At 37.4% G+C, this 10,251-nt stretch overlaps 2 long non-coding RNA genes across 3 annotated transcripts; both read left to right on the top strand.

The window, feature by feature from the left end:
* Positions 1-2,374: 2,374 nt before the first annotated feature.
* LOC134817230 (uncharacterized) lies at positions 2,375-3,561 on the top strand. Its single transcript, XR_010160489.1, has 3 exons — positions 2,375-2,458; positions 2,574-2,658; positions 2,855-3,561. It is a non-coding gene; the product is annotated as an uncharacterized LOC134817230 (long non-coding RNA).
* Positions 3,562-7,372: 3,811 nt separating this feature from the next.
* On the top strand, positions 7,373-8,970 carry LOC134817161 (uncharacterized). Of its 2 annotated transcripts, none has more exons than XR_010160475.1 (5): positions 7,373-7,627; positions 7,793-7,855; positions 8,023-8,112; positions 8,228-8,312; positions 8,509-8,970. It is a non-coding gene; the product is annotated as an uncharacterized LOC134817161 (long non-coding RNA). The 2 variants fall into 2 exon arrangements; XR_010160474.1 differs by having other exon boundaries at positions 7,793-7,859.
* Positions 8,971-10,251: the final 1,281 nt, after the last annotated feature.

Genomic DNA, 10,251 nt, shown 5'->3' with positions numbered 1-10,251 from the left:
CTCGGAATTCTTGCTTGCTGTAAGCATACCCTACATACACACTTTTCGAATACAAGGGAAGAAAACTGGTGATTGTGAGTCCAGGGAGATAGTAAAGTAAAGTAAGTCTGAAGAGAGATGGTCGATGGATAAGAATTTTATTAACCAGGGATACAGAAAGATGGAAAATAGGACCGATACAACTTTTTATAAACCACAGCTCACTCGGCCTTGAGTGACACCACCTTACTGGGCGGCACTCAGCCTGTCATTCCGCCAAATCTCTATAAATGTGTGAAAACTGGCCACAGGCCTAAATATTACATATCAATCAATTACAATTCATTAATGTTACCAATATTTTATATATATATCTATAAATTGATTATAAACATAAATATAATAGCCTGGGGTCCCCAGGTAAGACACCACCTTGCTTGTTCAGCTACTGTCTGGAGACACTTTGCAGCGAAAAGATACCAGAGTATTGAAAATTTAACTGTTCTGTGTAACACTTTTCAATTGTGCATTTTTCCAATCCTGTGATACGAAATTCAACATCAAAGCAAAAATAATATTTTTCTCTCCGATTTTGAGAAAGTTGTCTAAAAATGTAAATAAACAATTCCGCTGTAAAGCACTCAATGGCAAAAATGCTTTAGCTTAATAAAATGACACAAAACCTTTCGTATTTATAATTTTAGATTGAAAGAAATAATTTTTGTTGAAAGAGTTGATTTCAAAAAAGAAATTATTCAAACAATATACACATATATATATATATAGCAATGACCCTATATAAAAATTTTTTAAAAATTGTACAAATTTTAAAAACTGAGGTAAAAATAAAAACCGTTTGCAATAATATATAACAAATTCACATTTGACCGTTGTTAATGGTTTGGCCCGGCGCGCGCTACTTCGAAGAAATTTAGACGAGTAATTCACATATGACATAGCCATGTGTCTACGCGTACTGCGTGACGCACTTGTTTCACAACGCTACTGCAAGCGAGAGGGCTCTGGTTAGTATAGAGTATAGAGCAAGACGAGTGACATCCGTCAACACACAACATCCAACAAGCACTCCATGACCTTTTAGGGTTTAGGAGTGTTGATCAGGTTAAGGCTAAGGTTGATTTCGAATGCTGTGATTTCGGGAAAGTACGCAAAAGTTGAGTCTGACTAATATGAGCTGCTTAGCACAATCCTGTAATTGCAATATACCTAGAACTATAATGATTTTTGTCAGAAGCGCGCACGTGAAAGGATTTTTAAACGATATTTGGGCTGTTTATGTTTTATGATTCAAGTTAGTTTTGGTTTTAAAGTAAGTTATAAGTGTGAAGATAATTTAAATATTTGAAGTACAATTTTGTTCAACTTAACTAAACTTTAAATGCCTACCATTCAAATTAGAATCAGCATTTAAAAATGTTCACGGAACAATCAAAAGAGTGTAAGGAACCTCGAAATATTAATTTCAATCTTCCTTTAAAAGAGTTAAATGACTTAGGCTTATAGTTAATAACCATTTCCATAGAAGATAGATAGTAAATTTGTTAACGATAGAAGTATACCAGAAATGGAATATACTGTGACGTTTAATTAACAAAAGGACACTTTCTGTGAGAAAACTATCAAATCATTTGACACGCTTGATGAGTTACCACGGACTTATGGAGGGGTTAATTAGGAGCACAAGACCAGCCTATCGCAAGACGAAGCGTGACGAGGAATGATAAGCAGGGAGTTTAAACAAGGAGGAGCAATTTCGATCGTGATGAACAATACTGCGTTCCCTGAGAAAAGGCTGGAACGGCAGAATAGACTCTGGGAAATTCAGGGAGATATAGCGGAGAACGATCGAAGGACCGATGTCTTTCTCACGTCAGGGCAGTCTGTTAGGTTGTGTCAGTGCAACGTGCTTGTAAACAGAGTCCAGTAAGCCGGTTCCGCCCGGGTGCTTTAACCTTTCCAGTCATAAGTATTCCAGTAAGTTCCTTGCTTTAAATTACTGTTCGCCGTTTAAATTAGTATTTTGTTTCTTATTAAAAGAGTCTGACGTGAAAGTTATATTTACAATGTTTCTAGTGTTTATTCACGTACCCTCTAGGCATATAAATTCTATGCAGTACACTAAAAGTAAATTCTTACCAGGTTGCAGTGGATCCGATCCGTCACATCGAATAGATTCCCCATACATTAAAGAACAGTGACTAGTAAGTAAGTGCAACTTGATTAGCAGAAGATACATATAATACCTCCTCCAAATAATTAATATTCCATTTATCATAAATAAATTATCCTTCATAATTGTCTAACGTTCTGCCATCTTAAATCCTCGTTAGAGTAATTTGCATGATTCTTTGATTACTTTTTATCCAAGGTTTCCGGGTAAAAGTAAGCTAACGACGATAAGATTCCCGATCTCCTTCTCACTTGAAGGACCATTATACGGATTGAAGTTGTTCTCGAGGTAAATTCCTTTTCCATTAGTTTTTACATAAATAGGTTTAAGAATATCTTTGGTAATCGTAGTTCTGTGCTCTCAAAATTATATACTTTGTACAAAATTACGTTTCCGTTCCCAGGTAGAGAGACACGAACATTCCTGCTCAAACCGTGCTGCCTTTGCCGATACCTGCTAGAATAATTGATTCTCCTTCGTCAACCGAGGTAATTAGTTCAGTTATAACGTCAGCATAAAATAGTAGTTGTCTTAATAATTAAGTTCATTAAGTATTGGTTGATAGAGCTGTAAGAATTGATATTTCTTTTATATTAATGTTTACGAGTGCAGGATTAAAGTAGTTTCCCGTTGGTTATGTAATAAATTGTTTCTATTGCCATAGTTAAAAGATATTGCTTTCAGACCATTCGTGACAGTCAAACTGTTGACGGTGAGACTCAGTCAAAGACGCGTGATATTCCAGCCCTCCTACACTATTTCTCAGAGAGAGACTTATCAAAAGGTGATTGCACCAACATAGACTTAGAGTTCCTTTAAATAGGTTATGAGAAGAATTTCTACCGTGTCAATTAATTAGTATAGTATCAAAAGGTTACTTCCATTGTTATATAAACATCTTTCAATTTAAGAAGGTTTTCGCTCATTAATTATACTACCATTAGTTGTTCTATATTTTGTTCTATATTGTCGTTTCAATTTGTGTCAACCCACCAAAATTGAAAGTCTGAATTATAATCATTAACCGCACTAAATTAAATAAGAAGTAACATGAAACTCTGAATTCTAGCAAAACTATAATTTCCATAAAACAAAAGTTTTAAGACGCTCAATCTTGGGTTCAGAACCTTCCGAAACGGACTCTCTTGATATAACCGGGGCCTCCCATGTATAGTTCTAGCCAAGTCAAAAGGAGCTCTAAATAAATAATTTCTTGGAGGAAATAAAGTACTACATACCATGGACATGGGAGAGGTGATTATTACCCGGTACTTGCAACTAACACCTGATTAAATTGGTACCGTGGTTAATAACATTGGAGCAGCAATGCGTTGGGCTCTTAAAATTTTTGCCAAAATTTAAAAAATCAGAAAGTGGGTTGATACAGATTTATTTCTTAAATCAGTTTTTGTCATTTTATAATTTAGCTCCGACGTTCCAGTTATTTAATTTGCAATTAATTATAGGTTTGTTGCTAATTTAATCCAGTTCATTAGGAGAAATAGGAGAAAAGCGACGTCAGACTCAATTTATTCTAACCATTTTTATTTTTATTCAGACCGAGGACTAAAATGAACAGGGGTTTCGCAGGATGTGAGTAGTAAAGTAATTTAAATAAGAAAGTGTACAGTGGTTTGTTTGTGTATTGTAAGTTAATTTTGGATACATTGATTGATTATAACTAGGACAGTTAAGAGATAGTTATGGATAATGAGGATAACAAACGTTACTTTTGTAAGCGTCAAAATATCGTACGCGAGAAATTAATCGATATTTAAAGAAGTTAACTTGATAAGGAATATCATCTGCCGGCAGATAATTGAAGTCAATTTTATAAGGATAAGGGGGCCATGTGTCAGTGAATAGTGAGATGGATAACCATTGTCTAGCATAAAGCCGAGGGGCGGTTTGTAATTAAGTTAACTTGTGTAATTCAGACTAATGTTAAGGGTAAGTTTTGAATAAGTAAGAATAAACTTTTATTAAAGGAGTATTCATTAAATTTCACGGGAGAATTTGAAGAATTCAGGAATTTAAAGTGAATGATGAGGAATTAGTATGATGGTAATTCGGATAAGTAGAATAACTGAATAAGTTAAACACATTAGCATTAAAATAGCAAATATTTACAGTGAATTATACAACAGTACCATTAGAAAGAAAGATGTACCTATGAAAATTTATTTAGTTCCTTGGTCTGTCTTATAATAGGTGTCCTAATAAGTAGTTATATATTATATAAGTCCTTTACAGATGACGTACCAGAACCTAGATGGAATCAAGCCCGCTACCTAAATGTTTTCACAATGATCGCCGCGTTGATAGAAGACTGTTCTGAGCTGAGAAAGACCAGTAAGGTGTGGAAACGGGCGGTTTTTTGTTGGGTGTTTAGACAGGTCGCAAAATGGGGTAGAGTACCGGTATTTGGGGAAGGTGGCAGAATTGTTAAAAGAGGAGAAATTGAGGGGATTGGTATTTAGTGAGGACTTTTGGCCGGTATTGACATTAACGTTAAAACGGAAGGCTGTGAGAATGTCGCTGGGGAGGCTGTCAGCGTACATGTACCATAAAACTTTGAAAATAAGGACGGGTGTTTATGAGGAGCTAACTTTTGAGGAGAAAATGAGGTTGAAATTCGAGATCAAGGCCATGAGAGCCGTGGGAGAACATTTGGAAGCACATTACCCTCGGCATTTAAACAGGCCATTCTGGCCATCTTTCCAATACCGGTATGTGCGATCGAACTATTTATCGCACTTTAAAAGAAAACTAAGGGGGGATCAACCACACTACAGTTTTTATTTTTGAAAATAGAATTAAGTACACCTACAAAGTTCACTTTAGCTTTTCGTAGTAGAGATAAACTATTTTTACAAGTAATTTTTTTTCAAAAAGAAATATTGTTGCATGAAGGGGCCATAACTTTTACTGCAGTATAAAATTATTACAATTTGTATAAAGCGCACAGAGAATTAATCGTGTCCCTCATTGAAAGTAGGACTAGAAGACAATCCAAATTTAACAGTTCAAGCTCACTTTAGTTCAAGTTGATGACAAAGTACATGAAATTAGTTCTTTCAATAATTAGAGAAATATCATTTAGTTTCCACCATGGCCGATGTTGTTCGAGACCCACAGTTGGCAGAGCAAGATGAAGATATTCCGATCGTGGATGCTGGAGTGGCACCACCAGTGCCACCGAGAGCTCTTTTAGCACAGCAAGCACCAGTACAGTTTCTAAGAGCACCTCCACAGTTGCGTCACGAGAATGATTTAGACCTTTACCTTCGTCGTTTCCAGAGCTATGTAAACTCGATAGGAGCGAGACCCGATGAAATACCTCATATATTGATAAACTGCATGGGGGATGAGGTAATGATGGCTGTAGAGAGGTTCCTTGTTCCCAACTTGCCGTATGAACAGTTGATAGCAATCTTGAGAAGGGAGCTGGTAGGAACGAATGAAAATAGAGAATCGTATAAGGCCAAATTACGAAAGACATTGAGAACCCGCAATGAAAATGTTAGAGCGTACTATGTTCGTTTATATAATATTGCTAAGAAAGCTTATGCCAATAATGAGGATTTCCGGGACCTGGCCCTGCGAGACGCGTTTATTAATAACATGCAAGACGCGGGAATTTCGGCTCGATTGCGTGAACAGGCTAACATGAATAATGAGCAGCTATTAGAGCATGCTGCCATGCTGGTAACCTGCAAGAATGCCTCTGCCCGTCAACCTGATCAAGTTAATGCAGCACTTAATGCTGACGAGTCTGGCCCGAATGAGCTACAGAAAATGTCGGACCAATTAGGACAGCTTGTTGACTTGATGGCCAATAATGTACTCAATACTAAGCCTTCTGCTAACACCTCTCAAACTCCAGTTACTGCACCAGGTCAAAATAATCAACAGTTGCAGGATCATCAAGGTAACGACTATCAGACTTACCAATATCAGGGTTCGAGACGCAGTGTAGGATTACCAGGTTATCAAAATAATAACCAAGGTAATAGAAACCCCGGTTATTATAGAGGACAGAGGTATCCAGGCAATTTCCAGTCTTACAATAGAAATCAGAACAATTTCTATCGTGACAATTACAGGAGTAAAACTACCGGCAGGATAACAGGTCTTTCATTAATCGGCCTGACAATAGAAATAATGCCTGGAACAATGATCGTGCACCTCGTTACAATTCTGATAGAAACCAACAAATGCCTGCCTTACAGGGATCTGAACAGCAAAATTATAGACCAAGAGGCCAGTATCAGACTAATTATCGGCCACAAAACCGGTATGATAACAATAATAGGTTCCAACCTCAGGGTGCAGGTAGATCAGGTAATCAGCGATATCCATCTAATAATAACAACTTCGGAGGGCGACCCTACACTAATTACAGGCAGAACCACCGTGGAAATGGGCAGAATTTTTAAATACGGCCTCCTACGATCAGGAGGCCGAGTACAGCATGTCTGATGATGATGATAGAACAACCTCGGTAATGGATCCCGTATCATGTCAATAAGAAACATGGATTGTATTTACAAAAGGGGAGTGTTCTCCCTAATCCTGTATCTACCCTGACCCATTGCAATATCCCATTGCAATATGCCTATGGGAGATTGTTCTCCCATATCTTTCCAGCCGGCCAGGCATAATCTTATTATTTTACTACTTTACAATTATTATAACAATTATTATAAATAAATTGTTTTAAATAACTTTTAAGTAGGTTAACCGAAGAAATTTATTAAGTATTTGATTAATTTTTTTTGAAAAAAAAAAATTTATAAATTTTATTACGCGATTTTTAATGGTGTATGGATGTTTAAAAACGCGTTAAAATTTTAAATGAATATATTTTCTAGTCATTTAAGTTTAATCGACGAGGCCGTCTCTATTTCAGCAGGGAGGTGTAAGGAACCTCGAAATATTAATTTCAATCTTCCTTTAAAAGAGTTAAATGACTTAGGCTTATAGTTAATAACCATTTCCATAGAAGATAGATAGTAAATTTGTTAACGATAGAAGTATACCAGAAATGGAATATACTGTGACGTTTAATTAACAAAAGGACACTTTCTGTGAGAAAACTATCAAATCATTTGACACGCTTGATGAGTTACCACGGACTTATGGAGGGGTTAATTAGGAGCACAAGACCAGCCTATCGCAAGACGAAGCGTGACGAGGAATGATAAGCAGGGAGTTTAAACAAGGAGGAGCAATTTCGATCGTGATGAACAATACTGCGTTCCCTGAGAAAAGGCTGGAACGGCAGAATAGACTCTGGGAAATTCAGGGAGATATAGCGGAGAACGATCGAAGGACCGATGTCTTTCTCACGTCAGGGCAGTCTGTTAGGTTGTGTCAGTGCAACGTGCTTGTAAACAGAGTCCAGTAAGCCGGTTCCGCCCGGGTGCTTTAACCTTTCCAGTCATAAGTATTCCAGTAAGTTCCTTGCTTTAAATTACTGTTCGCCGTTTAAATTAGTATTTTGTTTCTTATTAAAAGAGTCTGACGTGAAAGTTATATTTACAATGTTTCTAGTGTTTATTCACGTACCCTCTAGGCATATAAATTCTATGCAGTACACTAAAAGTAAATTCTTACCAGGTTGCAGTGGATCCGATCCGTCACATCGAATAGATTCCCCCGTACATTAAAGAACAGTGACTAGTAAGTAAGTGCAACTTGATTAGCAGAAGATACATATAATACCTCCTCCAAATAATTAATATTCCATTTATCATAAATAAATTATCCTTCATAATTGTCTAACGTTCTGCCATCTTAAATCCTCGTAAGAGTAATTTGCATGATTCTTTGATTACTTTTTATCCAAGGTTTCCGGGTAAAAGTAAGCTAACGACGATAAGATTCCCGATCTCCTTCTCACTTGAAGGACCATTATACGGATTGAAGTTGTTCTCGAGGTAAATTCCTTTTCCATTAGTTTTTACATAAATAGGTTTAAGAATATCTTTGGTAATCGTAGTTCTGTGCTCTCAAAATTATATACTTTGTACAAAATTACGTTTCCGTTCCCAGGTAGAGAGACACGAACATTCCTGCTCAAACCGTGCTGCCTTTGCCGATACCTGCTAGAATAATTGATTCTCCTTCGTCAACCGAGGTAATTAGTTCAGTTATAACGTCAGCATAAAATAGTAGTTGTCTTAATAATTAAGTTCATTAAGTATTGGTTGATAGAGCTGTAAGAATTGATATTTCTTTTATATTAATGTTTACGAGTGCAGGATTAAAGTAGTTTCCCGTTGGTTACGTAATAAATTGTTTCTATTGCCATAGTTAAAAGATATTGCTTTCAGACCATTCGTGACAGTCAAACTGTTGACGGTGAGACTCAGTCAAAGACGCGTGATATTCCAGCCCTCCTACACTATTTCTCAGAGAGAGACTTATCAAAAGGTGATTGCACCAACATAGACTTAGAGTTCCTTTAAATAGGTTATGAGAAGAATTTCTACCGTGTCAATTAATTAGTATAGTATCAAAAGGTTACTTCCATTGTTATATAAACATCTTTCAATTTAAGAAGGTTTTCGCTCATTAATTATACTACCATTAGTTGTTCTATATTTTGTTCTATATTGTCGTTTCAATTTGTGTCAACCCACCAAAATTGAAAGTCTGAATTATAATCATTAACCGCACTAAATTAAATAAGAAGTAACATGAAACTCTGAATTCTAGCAAAACTATAATTTCCATAAAACAAAAGTTTTAAGACGCTCAATCGTGGGTTCAGAACCTTCCGAAACGGACTCTCTTGATATAACCGGGGCCTCCCATGTATAGTTCTAGCCAAGTCAAAAGGAGCTCTAAATAAATAATTTCTTGGAGGAAATAAAGTACTACATACCATGGACATGGGAGAGGTGATTATTACCCGGTACTTGCAACTAACACCTGATTAAATTGGTACCGTGGTTAATAACAAAGAGATCTTTACATATTCAAGTCACAAGTGTGTTAAATCTTTTGCCCTATCCACGAGAGCCCTTGCAAACAAGCGCGCCCGCAGTGGCGCGAAAGCGCATGGTTAGTTGGAGGACTTCGCCGCTTCGACGCGCCGCGCAAACTAGCATTCTTGCTTCGCATCGTCGATCGTTGCTTTGCTTCGCAAAGCAACGATCTCGATGGGTTGACATCGTCAATCGAATGGTTAGGTGAACTAAATCTCTTTCATTCGATCGACGATCTTCCAGATTTTTTTTTTCTAAAAGGGCCCCCGACATAAAACCGTGGCCGTATATTGTTTTTGTCTAGTTTTAATGTACCGTCACAATTTGATTCACGATGTCAATCCTTCGCAGCTCGGTGAGGCACAGTGGTGCATCTCGCCGATCTACCGAAGCATTATTTGATGCGAGAAGCATTATTTGATGCGCGCGCGACCCAGTAGTGCATCGCGCTACAACGTCACAATAGTGACTTTAAAAATATAATCAACAATCAAGAGTACTAGCCTGCTGATTTATCGCGGCTGTTCTCATCTCAAACCATGCTTGGTGTAGCTTTTTGGGATAGTATAGGAATTTTAGTTCCTATAGTTGGGAATGAGGTAGTTGTCTGTTCACAGATCGCCCTCTAAAAAAACTTACAAGGAAATATTTCCTGTAGATCCTTGGTATATAAGCAACATTTGACAGAGCATTGTGTGGAGTGAGCTATGTGTTGCTCTAACCAGAGCCCTCTCGCTTGCGCGTCACGCAGTACGCGTACATACACATGGCTATGTGAAAGCTATGTGCTCATCCTTGGCCGGAGAACCCGGCGAATGTCCTTGCTGTACGGCAGTGTTAAACAAGGAACTGAAACCGAGGGGTTCCGTTCAGGCCCTTCACACTTTGTTTCTGTCTAGTTCTAATGTACCGTCACAATAGTGACTTTAAATATTGTACATACATATTACATGATTACGATTGAAACTACATTGCGATGAAAACTGCGATAAATAGCCGCGCCGTAACAGCCGTGCGCGTGTTACGGCATTGTAGGTTTACAACCTACCAGGACGCGCGCCGAGTTGGACTCGTCGACGGTCCTCA

The sequence above is a fragment of the Bolinopsis microptera genome, chromosome 6 (genome assembly GCF_026151205.1).
Source record: "Bolinopsis microptera isolate Bmic1 chromosome 6, MBARI_Bmic_1.0, whole genome shotgun sequence".
Classification (NCBI taxonomy): Eukaryota; Metazoa; Ctenophora; class Tentaculata; order Lobata; family Bolinopsidae; genus Bolinopsis; species Bolinopsis microptera.
Note: the sequence above shows the minus strand (reverse complement) of the source record. Positions and strands in the feature narration are given on the sequence as shown.